Source organism: Macrosteles quadrilineatus, unplaced genomic scaffold (genome assembly GCF_028750875.1).
Source record: "Macrosteles quadrilineatus isolate MER2022 unplaced genomic scaffold, UCM_ALF_1.0 Scaffold_2__2_contigs__length_208266976, whole genome shotgun sequence".
NCBI lineage: Eukaryota > Metazoa > Arthropoda > Insecta > Hemiptera > Cicadellidae > Macrosteles > Macrosteles quadrilineatus.
The window spans coordinates 66,894,957-66,908,789 of NW_026542595.1; the positions used below are offsets into that span (position 1 = coordinate 66,894,957).

Genomic DNA, 13,833 nt, shown 5'->3' on the forward strand with positions numbered 1-13,833 from the left:
CTGAAAACGTCTTGAGGGTTTATTTTTCTTTATTTCTCTGAAATTATTCTGACACATTATTTTTTTTTATATAGTTGTTCTTCAAAACACAGATTCTTTATAAACCATAACAATAATTTTTTATATTCTACATTGAAAAAACAATTTAATTGGTCAATATTTTGAAATTTGTTGCTGTTCAATACTTTGCGTTCATGTATTCTTTGAAGCAGTGTCTGTTACCGGTTCAAATTAAAGAAAAGAGTACATGAAAATAAATATTTTATTACCTAAAATTTATTAAATACAATTTTGACATAATTCGTCTAACATATTATAAAAGTAAGTACCACAATAGGCTTGCTACTTAGGCCTACTACTGCAAAGGTAAGTTAAATAAGCACTATATGCACATTACACATTTGTCGACGGATCAATAATAAGGCCTACTTAACAGTAACATCGTATTTTAATAAATTATTGTACTTCTTCTTATTTAAAGATAATATAAGTTAGCTTAAGAAGATCTTGCATTTGTTAAATAAAAAAAGTTTAAAAGCAGATCTTTATCATAACGACATAACATTTCACATCCCGACATATGTGAGGACACTTCTTCCTCTAATTCGAAATGTAAAGGTGCACAAAACCCTTCCAAGTCATCTTCCACTTCTGTACTTCCTGTGAGATTTGTGAAGAAGCGTTTTACATCAATGGGAGTAATGTGCATTACAGATTTTAAATCTTTCAACTTCAGTGCCGCTATGGCTTTTCCATTTGTCCGCATATTAACCAGGGAACCTTTAAGACTAAATTAGTTTTTTTGCCTTCCTTTTACTGATTTACTCTCTGGGTCAAATGTTGTATAAGAGTCATCACATTTTTTTTCACATACAGCTTTAGAGATTCGTTTTTTTCAATTTTGATTTCCCTAAAATTTAGCCAATTAATTTTACAGTCATCCATAACTTTCTTTTGATTTACCTACTATTATATTTTCTGTGCCGAAAAAATCTTCTTGAGACATAGGTGTGACAATAAATGTGGTTTTTGACCTAAATGTCTTCATTTGTGAAAAGTAATCTAAGGGGAAGTAAAGTTTTTGTACATGTTTATGTGCACATTCAACATCACTGAAGTCAGTGTTGTTCGGCAAAAATGTGTGACCTGGTAAGGGCTTAATGATAATGCTTTCAAAGGAACACTTTTAATAGCTTCTAGGCAAGCTTTAAGCATTAGCAGGATTTTAATATTGCGGTTTTGTCCCCCACAAGAATCACAAAATGAATCTAACGTTTTGACATTCTCAACAATATTATTTATAACATGCTTCATAAGGCATGACCCGATTTCTTGAGCTCCTCGTCCAGCTTGGTTTTCTACCCAGACATAAAAATACCCTTCCTTCCCCCCCCCCCCCCAATGCACTTCGGCGTTGTGTATAGACATACATTTATACAATTCCTCTCGAGGTCTTTTTGCAAGTGTCAAATGTTGATTTTGCAAATACTCTGCTTCTCTTCTTTTCCCTCCAAACGACACTAGTTGAAATTGCTGCGTAGGAATCACATTTATTGAAAGTGACCTTTTTTACAGAATTGAATTTTAAGTTGAATTTATTTAAAAATATTCTTCTATAGGTAGTGAGACTAACCGGGTTTCTCGATTCTTCTGCATACATGGTGTAAATCTATACAGTACGGCACTGTGATCTGGTAGGCTGTAAACACACACGTTATTCTCAGTTGAAAATGCTTTATTATATAACGTAAAGTAGCTAGCGATTAACTGACGTTGAGTAATGTTCAAAAATACTTTATTGTAAGTTTCCCGTATGATTCATAACAAAACTAAACCTTTCACGGACCATTAAGGCAAAACGGACACGATTATATTTCATTCACTGGGATAAGGATGGAAACGGAGTTCTCTAGATTCCTAGTAAGGTCGGTTAAACCAGGGAGCATAAACCGTTCTTTATTTTTGCCTGGGCAGAGACGTTTAATCCAAGCGGTGGTTGACTCGGGGTCGGTTAAGAGAAGGTCACTGTATACAGTTATTGAAATTTTAACCCCCACACCCACTCAACTTACAATCAAATGATTGAAACTTACTTCTTAAAAGCTTACCGGTATTTGTGGCCAGGAAAGATTCTTTTTTACTTTTTGGTATTTTCTGGTTTGTCCCTTCAGACTGAATTTGAGACATAAAGTTACTCCCATGATTATTTTAAAAATGCTTCCTGCTGTTTTTGGGACACTTTTTCTTCGGCTTGTTCAATCACAATTTTCATCTTAAACAATCGAACAATATAATATACAGCAGTTATTATTATCCGCCAAAAATTTAAATCTGAATCTGAATCGGCGTGCACTCTGGTTAGGCTGCAATGCAAATTATATGGGATAACAAGCTTCTATATCGGTACCAATATATCATAAGATATTTTATCTGAATTATTCTGAGTTTTGGGTGCTTATATACCATATTTTGGTATATTAAGCATGAAAAGCCATATAGAATGATTAATACATGGCTAGTAAATAAAATAAAATAAATTAAATATTAGAAAAACTAATTATTTTATATTTATTACTTTGCTTATTTATAATCTAAAATAAAAATATTTATACAACGAAATTGCAGATAATATTACATACATGCATTATTCTACTCACAAAACTACCAGGAATGACTGATGAATATTCGGAATCTCTAGTCCTAACAGTTTCTATGAAAATGGTAGTCCCACCTACCTAAGCACTAAAAACTGTACTTTCAGGAAATCGCCAGAAGAGTACACGTACAAGTATACTTACCACTTTTTGGCTGAAGGTTCTGTCAAGGATAAGTGTTTCCAATTGACCTTCCAAGTACAATTTGAGTTCTCTTATTTTTGTGTTCGTTAGTTAAACACTTTCTGCAATAATATAATGGAGTTACATAAATATATATACGAGACTTCCAATGTAGGCTACGAGGAATTGGGCCATGGACCTGCAGAGTAGCAAATAGCTCCATTTATCCCAATGTACTAAGGAATCGCAAGAGGGCACCTGCTATGAATATAATAACTTTAAGCTAGCTGCTGATAATTACTTTACAAACATTGTCGTTCCCATAAGATTATTTTCTTTTTTTTACTACAGAACATTGGTTTTTTATTGCTGAGTCCCTCCTGGAGTGTTATTAAAACATTCCAAGAAGAAGGCGACTGTGATTACGACCTAATTGCTGGTTTATAGAGGATAGGCAGGATGCGTATCCTGACATGGAAAACATTCTATTAAGAGAATTGCTAAAAACTATGATGGACCGGAAGATGATAGGATATTACTAACAGTTGACGTGGTCAAAGATAACTTTGGTAAGATAAAAAATAGGCATCGCACTAAAATATATTAATCTACTAGTGAAGACCTTTAATTTGATGTGCATATCGACCTATGCTTACGTTAAAAATTGTCTTCCTATTCCTAGGGCTGTGCCCCCTGAGGAGTAAGCGTATAATAGCAATGCAAATTAAATGAATCTTTAAACCACTGTCATTCTTGGCTCGGTTGTCCGTTTGAGTTCAAATTTGCGGCATTATATTCTGCTAGTAAAGACCTTTAATTGGATGTACATGTCAACCTATGCTTCTATTTAAGATTTCCTTCTGACTCCTTGCGGGATGTCCCCATGATATGACAGAAAATTGATATTTCCTTAAAAAAGTAGATTTTTAAATGTGGTGTTGATGTACCAAATCTTGTTGATTTATCTGGTGTCGTTTAGAAAATATTAAACCGGTCCGGGACTTTTGAGACAGTCTGTATATCCTAATACCTTATATTACCATACTAATTTATTACATTAACAACTAATATTTATTTGATTGTCAAATGATACAAAATTCCAAACAAGTGGCATCACCACAAACCGTGATATCCATTGTAGAGTTGATATGTGTTATAGGTCCTACAGCATTACATTTATTAGTGACTTTTATTAGTTGCAAAAATTATTTTAAAAGACAAAACAAATAAATTAATTGTTTCTAGCTTTAGGTTAGGTATACTGTTTGTACTAAATTATCTACTATAGGCCAAATATGACATTACATAAATATCATTATTATTTCGAAAATTGCTTTTACCCATGTTTATGAATATAGTAAATTGATGTAGAAATAAATTATAAAATGTAAATTATACATTGTCTCATATTAGGCCTAGTTGAAAATTTTCAGTTAGTAACTTAAACAAGACGTTTTCTCAATTTTGTTTATTTATATAATTTTGAAAGAGGAATGGCTGATGCCATAAAGTTTCAAAGAGGAGTCCAGTCTCTTACAGCTTATGAAAATGAAGAAAAAGAGCCAGGCTGTCGCAGAAGAATACATGGCCTCCATTTTGAGTCATTGGACGATGAAAATGTTTCTTAAGTATCGTTCCCGCAAGTCCCATCAAAAGATAAGTCAGTGGCAGTGGCAAGTCAATCAAAACCGTATCCTAAGCCTACTACCCAACGAATGTTAGTGGAGGAAGTTAATAGGCCTATCTACAGCACAAATCAAAGTTTGTTGTCCAAAAAACATCAGGAGAAGTGTTCAGTCTCCAAGAACATCCACAAATGTTTCAACGAAAATTATGTAACCTTGGAATCATTGGCCAATGGATTGTGTCCTCTTTCAAGAGGTACCTATTCTAATAAAATATTAGTTGCTTTATACTGACGATCCCATACTAGGTATAACCAAATAATTAATAACCGATTTATTAATAAATAATCTTAATTTTTTCCTACGTTCATATATTGTCCTATCGCTTTATAATAGGTAGTCAGTAACGAGTCTGACAGTATTATGCTATATAAAATTCATAGCAAGGGCTCATGCCTTAAGATGCTGTAGCGACAAATTAATGAATTTTTGTTAGTAGCTTGATGCTTAGTGGCGTATTTAATATTTAGCCTCAATGCTTAGTGCTGTGTTAAATTAAGAGGAGTTGAATTAATTTTAGCTTTCGTTATCCTTGATTCATCTTAAATTAAGGATGGGCCGATACCTGATTTTATTGACACCTACACATATCTTCAAATTTTTAAGGTATCGGTGTTATGACTGAAACCAGGAAGTATCGAGTATATAGTTGATACTATCGATAAGCTACTGCTAAGATGTTCGCAAACCAGCATGATCGGGCTACCGTATGTGAATGTCGAAAAATTGGGGTTTTCAAATTGTTGACCCCCCAACATAATAATACCCCAACTTTTAATGTTTTGATCTAGTCGAACTTAAAAAACAAACAATTTAGTATACATACATTAGTATTGTTATACGGTAATAATTGGTTACTGAGATATTGTAGTAGGGAAAATTGCTATAGTTTGCTTGTGTCTGGATATATTTTGCAATTAGGCAAATCTATTTATTTCATGGTAAGCGATTGACGTTACAAAAACACACTCTTTTACCCTTCTTGTCGTAGCAAACGTAAGTAACTCATAAAATGAATTCGCCATTATTAGTTTAATTTTTTTGTAAAGATTCAATTAGGCAAATGAAAATTCTTTAAGTCTGCAGATTTGTTACGACGGGGTGTTAGTAATGTGTAGATTAATTTATGCTAAGTAATCGTACATATTAGGCTATTTGTATATATATTTATAAGGACTGACTTCCTATTATAAAGCATTAGGACAATATGAACGTAGGAAAAAAAATTAAGATTATTTATCAATAAATCGGTTATTAATTATTTGGTTATAGCTAGTGTAGGATCGTCAGTATAAAGTAACTAATATTTTCTTAGAATAGGTACCTCTTGAAAGAGGACACAATCCATTGGCCAATGATACCAAGGTTACATAATTTTCTTTGAAACATTTGTGGATGTTCTTGGAGACTGAACACTTCTCCTGATGTTTCAAATTGTTGACCCCCCAACATAATAATACCCCAACTTTTAATGTTTTAAACTTCTCCTGATGTTTTTTGGACAACAAACTTTGATTTGGGCTGTAGATAGGCCTACTAACTTCCTCCACTAACATTCGTTGGGTAGTAGGCTTAGGATACTGTTTTGATTGACTTGCCACTGCCACTGACTTATCTTTTGATGGGACTTGCGGGAACGATACTTAAGAAACATTTTCATCGTCCAATGACTCAAAATGGAGGCCATGTATTCTTCTGCGACAGCCTGGCTCTTTTTATTCATTTTCATAAGCTGTAAGAGACTGGACTCCTCTTGGAAACTTTATAGCATCAGCCATTCCTCTTTCAAAATTATATAAATAAACAAAATTGAGAAAACGTCTTGTTTAAGTTGCTAACTGAAAATTTTCAACTAGGCCTAATATGAGACAATGTATAATTTACATTTTATGATTTATTTTCCACATCAATTTACTGTATTCATAAACATGGGTATAAGCAATTTCCGAAATAGTAATGATATTAATGTAATGTGATATTTGGTCTATAGTAGATAATTTAGTACAAACAGTATACCTACCCTAAACCTAAAAACAATTATTTTTTAGTTTTTTTTTATTATTTATGCAACTGCAAAAAATATTCACTTATAAATGTAATGCTGTAGGACCTATAACACATATCAACCCTACAAGTAGATATCACGGTTTGTGGTGATGCCACTTGTTTGGAATTTTGTATCATTTGACAATCAAATAAATATTAGTTGTTAATGTAATAAATTAGTATGGTAATATAAGGTATTAGGATATATAAAAAAACAGGCAATTAGAAAAAGACCAGTATAAAGCTGGATGCCTGATGTTTGTGATAATCAAAGTAAGGTCCAAATCAAATTAGTTGGAAGAGATTACCCTAAAAGGAAACCATGCAACTGAAAATTCATCGATAAGTAGAACTTGGAGGATTCAACTATATAGAACTACTTACTTATTTTTGTAAGTCTAAATATATTTTAGTGCGATGCCTATTTTTTTATCTTACCAAAGTTATCTTTGACCACGTCAACTGTTAGTAATATCCTATCATCTTCCGGTCCATCATAGTTTTTAGCAATTCTCTTAATAGAATGTTTTCCATGTCAGGATACGCATCCTGCCTATCCTCTATAAACCAGCAATTAGGTCGTAATCACGGTCGCCTTCTTCTTGGAATGTTTTAATAACACTCCAGGAGGGACTCTGCAATAAAAAACCAATGTTCTGTAGTAAAAAAAAGAAAATAATCTTATGGGAACGGTCGTTTGTAAAGTAATTATCAGCAGCTAGCTTAAAGCTATTATATTCATGGCAGGTGCCCTCTTGCGATTCCTAAGTACATTGGGATAAATGGAGCTATTTGCTAGCCTGCAGGTCCATGGCCCAATTCCTCGTAGCCTAAATTGGAAGTCTCGTATATATATTTATGTATCTCCATTATATTATTGCAGAAAGTGTTTTAACGAACACAAAATAAGAAAACTCAAATTGTACTTGGAAAGTCAATTGGAAACACTTAACCCCTCTTCAACATCAGCTGTTGTAATGGACGTTGATGATAATGAAGAAGGCCTGGATATCAAACTTCCGATTGATGATATTGACACTTTCGAGGATTAAAAGAAAAATCCTCGACAGAACCTTCAGCCAAAAAGTGGTAAGTATACTTGTACGTGTACTCTTCTGGTGATTTCCTGAAAGTACAGGTAGGGGGGACTACGATTTTCATAGAAACTGTTAGGACTAGAGATTCCGAATATTCATCAGTCATTCCTGGTAGTTTTGTGAGTAGAATAATGCATGTATATAATATTATCTGCAATTTTCATTGTTTGGATATTTTTATTTTAGATTATAAACAAGCAAAGTAATAAATATAAAACAATTAGTTTTTCTAACATTTAACTTATTTTATTTTATTTACTAGCCATCTATTAATCATTATATATGGGTTTTCATGCTTAATATACCAAAATATGGTATATAAGCACCCAAAACTCAGAATAATTCAGATAAAATATCTTATGATATATTGGTACCGATATAGAAGCTTGTTATCCCATATAATTTGCATTGCAGCCTAACCAGAGTGCACGCCGATTCAGATTCAGATTTAAATTTTTGGCGGATAATAATAACTGCTGTATATTATATTGTTCGATTGTTTAAGATGAAAATTGTGATTGAACAAGCCACCAATTGTGATTGTAAGTGTCTCAAAAACAGCAGGAAGCATTTTAAAGATAATCATGGGTGTAACTTTATGTCTCAAATTCAGTCTGAAGGGACAAACCAGGAAAGACCAAAAAGTAAAAAAAGAATCTTTCCTGGCCACAAATCATTTGATTGTAAGTTGAGTGGGTGCGGGGGTGGAAATTCCAATAACTGTATACAGTGACCTTCTCTTAACCGACCCCGAGTCAAACACCGCTCGGATTAACCGTCTCTGCCCAGGCAAAAATAAAGAACGGTTTATGCTCCCTGGATCCTTAAACTGGTCGGTTTATCCGACCTTACTAGGAATCTATAGAACTCCGTTTCCATCCTTAGCCCAGTGAATGAAATATAATCGTGGCCGATTTACCTTATATTAATAGTCCGTGCAGGTTTTGTTTTGTTATGAACCATACGGGAAACTTACAATTAAGCATTTTTGAACATTACTCAATGTCAAGCTGTTTCAACTGAAAGTCGCGTGTGTTTACAGGCTACCAGATCACAGTGCCGTACTGTATAGAGTAACCCGGGTAGCTTCACTGTCTACAGAAGAATATTTTAAAATAACTTCAACGTAAAATTCAAGTCTCTAAAAAAGGTCACTTGCAATAATGTGATTTCTACGCAGCAATTTTAACTAGTGCCGTTGGGGGGAAAACAAGAGAAGCACAGGATTTGCATAATCAACATTTGACAGTAGCAAAAAGAGCTCGAGAGGAATTAAATAAATGCATGCTAAAAGCAACAAAACTTTATTCGTATGAATGTGTCTCTTTCGACCTATAAAAAACTCTCCCCTTAACAAAGATCCCTAGCAACATAATTTTCTACAAAAGATATACAAAAAGGTATACTAACGGTTTTACTAAAAGGTATACAACGCTGGAGTGCATTTGGGGGAAAAAACAAGGGTATTTTTATGTCTGGGTAAAAAACCAAGCTGGACGAGGAGCTCAAGAAATCAGGTCATGCCTTATGAAGCATATTATAAATAATATTGTTGAGAATGACAAAACGATAGATTTATTTTGTGATTCTTGCGGGGTAAAAACCGCATTATTTAAATCCTGCTAATGCTCAAAGCTTGTCTAGAAGCTATCAAAAGTGTTCCTTAGAAAGCATTATCATTAAGCACTTAGTACCAGGTGACACATTTTTGCCGAACGACACCGACTTCAGTGATGTCGAATGTGCACATAAACATGTACAAAAACTTTACTTCCCCTTAGATTTCTTTTCACAAATGAAGACATTTAGGTCAAAAACCACATTTATTGTTACACCTTTGTCTCAAGAAGATTTTTTCGGCACAGAAAAATTAGAAAGAATAATAGTAAATCAAAAGAAAGTTATGGATGACAGTAAAATTAAAAAATGAACCTCTAAAGCTGAATGCACCTCATCCCCAATAATGCAAATCACTTCTTCACAAATCTCACAGAAAGTACAGAAGTGGAAGATGACTTGGAAGGGTTTTGTGCACCTTTACATTTCGAATTAGAGGAAGAAGTGTCCTCACATATGTCGGGATGTGATATGTTATGTCGTTATGATAAAGATCTGCTTTTTTTTATTACTTTGACCCAGAGGCGAGTCAGCGTAGTGAACAAGCTAAACCTGAAGGTGAGTGAGCTTAGCGAACGAACTTTAACCAGGACGTGATTGAGCCATGCGAACGAGCCTATCTATATAAAAAAATCACCATTTAGAATCTTGTTACCCTGAGTGTTTTTTGAAATTACCTGTTGATTCCAGAACCATATGGGGAACTCCCCGGAACTTAAATTTGAGGTCTTTACCCTCTGGTGAATATTTCCATATTGGCTTTAAAAAGCAGCTTGATAAATCTTTATCATAAGTGTCAGAAGTTCTAGAAATTGTACATGTATTGTTTACCGTTGACAGGCTGCCTTTATTTAAGAGTAGTAAATGGCCAATACTCGTGCAAATGCCTACAACTTCATTGCGGAATAATGTCTTTCCCATTGGCGTTTACTATGGTGAAGGCAAACCTGAAAGGTAAGAAGCGTTTGTTGAACTTTTCTTAGAAGAATTAGATAGATGTTTTGGAAAATGGAATTTTTTCGATAATGTTTCTGAGAAAATTTAACTTTTGTGGTTTTGTTGTGACGCTCCAGCAAAAGCTTATCTTCCATAACCACCATAACCCACACTGGTTTCTTCAGTTGCACAAGATGCAAAGTTGAGGGTATGATAGAAGGAGGATCTTTATTGCAACATATTGCCCACCTAGATCAGATTGTGATTTTTGTAAAAGAAGAGACTCACATTATCAGCCTGCTGATCGTTCCACACCTTTAGTTCCTGGTCTAAAATTTGTAAAATCTTTCATTCTAGATTGCATGCACTTGGTGTGTCTAGGTGTTGTGAGAACACTGCTTTCAGCGTGTTTTTTTTAGCCAAAACCTTTTTACTAGCTTCTGGAATTAGAATCTCAATATCTGAAACATTGGTTGGCCTCAAATCTCATGTGCTATATGAGTTCGCCAGAAAACCTAGTGACCTTAAATTATTGCCAAGGTGGAAAGCGACAGAGCTTCGTTAATTTCTGTTGTACTTTGCGCCTGTGGTATTATAAAACTTATCGACTCAAACAAATATAATAATTTCCTTAGCCATCATGTAGCAATAACCGTTTTGCTCAGTCCCCAGTTATGTAATTTGTAGATCCTGATCTCAGTAAATACAGTAAAGATTTACTTGTGAATTTTGCGGAGTTGACTTCAGGTACAGCCCAAGATTTTTAACTCACAACTTTCATAACCTGATTCATTTGACGGACGATGCTGAACACTTTGGAAAAGTAATCCCTAATTTTTCGCTGAACGATATGTCAGCTATTCCATTTGAAGATTTTCTACAGCAGCTAAAAAATTGATCAAGGGGTTGCTCAAAACCATTACAGCAAAAAAGTCGCAGAATCACAAAATTGCATACATCGGATCAAATCCATAAAACGTATATAATTATACAATCTCAAACCAATCCAGTCTGTACCGATGTTAATAGTGGTGAAGGTTTGCCTCAAACATGCACCAACCCCCAGTATAAGTCTGTTAAGTTCTCAAACTTCAAACTTACAGTTTCTGTTCCAAACAACTGTTGTTCTGTTTAAAGTAGTGAAATCGTTATAATTGATAGCATTGCTTTCTCATGTGATCTTCAAACAGAAGTCATTATTGGCAGAATATACAGAGTCATCAAAGAATTTTACTGTAAACCATTAATTAACAGCTCCACTTTACATATTTACCAAGCCAAAGACTTCCTGGTGAACACTCAAATCGGGAAGGTCACAGACATAATATAAAAATATGTTCATTTACCACTTGAGGACTCTTTTGTATTGATTCCTTTAATTCATGCTTTTGTATAAAACTTCATTGCCAAGCTCGAACTGGTAAGTTACTTAATAGAAAGGACCTAATAATATTATTTGGTTAAAACTCTTAGCATTTTTTTGCCAAAATTAATGGGTTACACAATTTGTGCTATTGAAATAATATATTAATAGGCAAGTTTTTTTTAACTTTTTTTCTCAGCTCGTGTACATTGCAGAAGAAATCTAGGCATACCGTTTGAAAGATATTTTCCTGTAGATGTGCAGAATGCCCTATAATTTAAAATAGGCTCCAAAATGAGCATAAAAATATAAAAAAAAAACATTTAAAGAAATTAACATGGGCCTTATGGGTTGCCAAATTCCAATCACATGTTTTATTTACAGCTTGGAGTTAAAATAGAGAAGTCTTGCACATTAAAAGTTTTTGGTAGAGTTTTCGACCACCGGTATTTTTTCTCTAGTTGAGATAAAATAATTGTACAAAATTCCCAATGTAGGCTACTAGGAATTGGGTTATGGACCTGCAGGCTGCGGGGATCAGGCGAGCGCCTGCTACAATAATAAATCGCTCCATTTATCCAAATGTACTTAGGAATCAGAAAAGGGCACCTGCCATGCATATGATAACTTTAAGCTAGCTGCTGATAATTGACTTACTTTTGACTTATTTCCTTGAGCTCCTAGGGGGAGCATAGGGCCTCGACGAACACTCTCCAACGGTCTCTATGGTTTGCCAGTTCCTTTGCTCTAGCCCATGTCATGCCTTGTCCCTCCAACTCTCTCTCCACCGTCCGTCTCCAAGTGGTTCTTGGTCTCCCTCGTCTTCTGCTTCCTTGGGGGTTCCAGTCCAAGGCCTGTCTCGCCACTGTATCCTGAGATTGTCGTAGGATATGCCCGATCCACCTCCACTTTCTTCTTTTCAGCTGCCTTATAATAGGCTCTTGCTGGGTTCTAGTCCACAAATCTTCATTGGAAATTACATCGGGCCACCATATGTTTAGTATGGTTCTAAGGCATTTGTTGAGGAAGGTTTGGAGTTTTCTTGTGGCAACAGCTGTTATTTTCCACGTCTCACAACCATAGAGAAGGACAGATTTGACATTCGAGTTGAAGATTCGGAGCTTTGTTTTCCTTCTAATCTCGGAGCTCCTCCAAACTGGTCTCAGCTGGGCGAATGCCGCCTTTGCTTTGTTGAGCCTGTTTGTTATGTCCTGGTCAGCTCCTCCATCCCTGGCCACCAAGCTACCCAGATAGCAGAACTCATTGGTTCTTTCTACCTCTTCCTCTCCAGTTCTAAGGGGGGTGTTATTCCGGTTATTCAACCTCATTTCCTTGGTTTTCCTTGCATTTATCTTTAAACCCACCTGTTGCGCTTCCACTTTTAAATCGTTCAGCTTAGTTTCGATATCTCTGAAACTTTGGGCCATGATGCATAGATCGTCTGCAAAATCCAGATCTTCCAGCCTTGAATTAATTCCCCACTGGATTCCTCTGTTTCGATTCATCGCTTCCCTCATAACGAGATCAAGGACCATAAGAAAGAGGATAGGTGATAATAGGCATCCCTGCTTGACTCCTGAATTGGTTTTTATTGGATCCGACAAAGACTTATTGTGCACTACCTGGCATGAAAACTCTTCATACATGGCTTTTACCAGTCTAATAATCTTTGGAGGTATACCAAAAGATTTCATTGCCTTCCAAATGCTTTGTCTGTTAATTGAGTCGAAGGCTTTCTCAAAATCGACGAATACTAAATACAATGCTGCTTGGTGTTCGGCAAACTGCTCGAGTATTATCCGCAGGGTATTTATGTGGTCGATGGTCGATTTATTTTGCCGGAATCCCACTTGTTCTTTCCTGATTTTTTCATTGACAGGAATTTTAATTCTATTTAAGATAATTCTAGCAAGAATTTTGCTACAAACAGGAAGCAAAGTTATGCCCCTCCAATTGTTACAGTTGGAGAGATCACCCTTCTTTGGTAGTTTTACCAGTACTCCTTTACTCCACTCCTCTGGAATCCTTTCTGTTTTCCAAATTGTTACTAAAAGAGGATGTAGAATACGAGCTGTTAGGCCTGGATCAGCTTTCAAGGCTTCTGCAGGAATATTATCAATGCCAGGAGCCTTACCGGATTTCAGTTCTCCTACCGCTTCCTCAATTTCATCCAAGCCTGGTGGTGCTTCTGATATTCTGGGATCGGGTCTTTCATTTTGTAAGTGGTGTTCAGCTCCCTCATTTCTATTTACCTCTAAATTCCCTGTCACATTCAACACTTCCTGGAAATGTTCACACCATCGCCTGATTTG

The 13,833-nt window shown here is 35.2% G+C and overlaps 1 protein-coding gene across 1 annotated transcript in view; it reads left to right on the top strand.

Moving 5' to 3' along the window:
* Positions 1-13,833, top strand: part of LOC128985881 (soluble guanylate cyclase 88E-like) — a 287,954-nt gene that overhangs the window by 246,316 nt on the left and 27,805 nt on the right. The gene's annotated exons all lie outside the window — the stretch shown is intronic.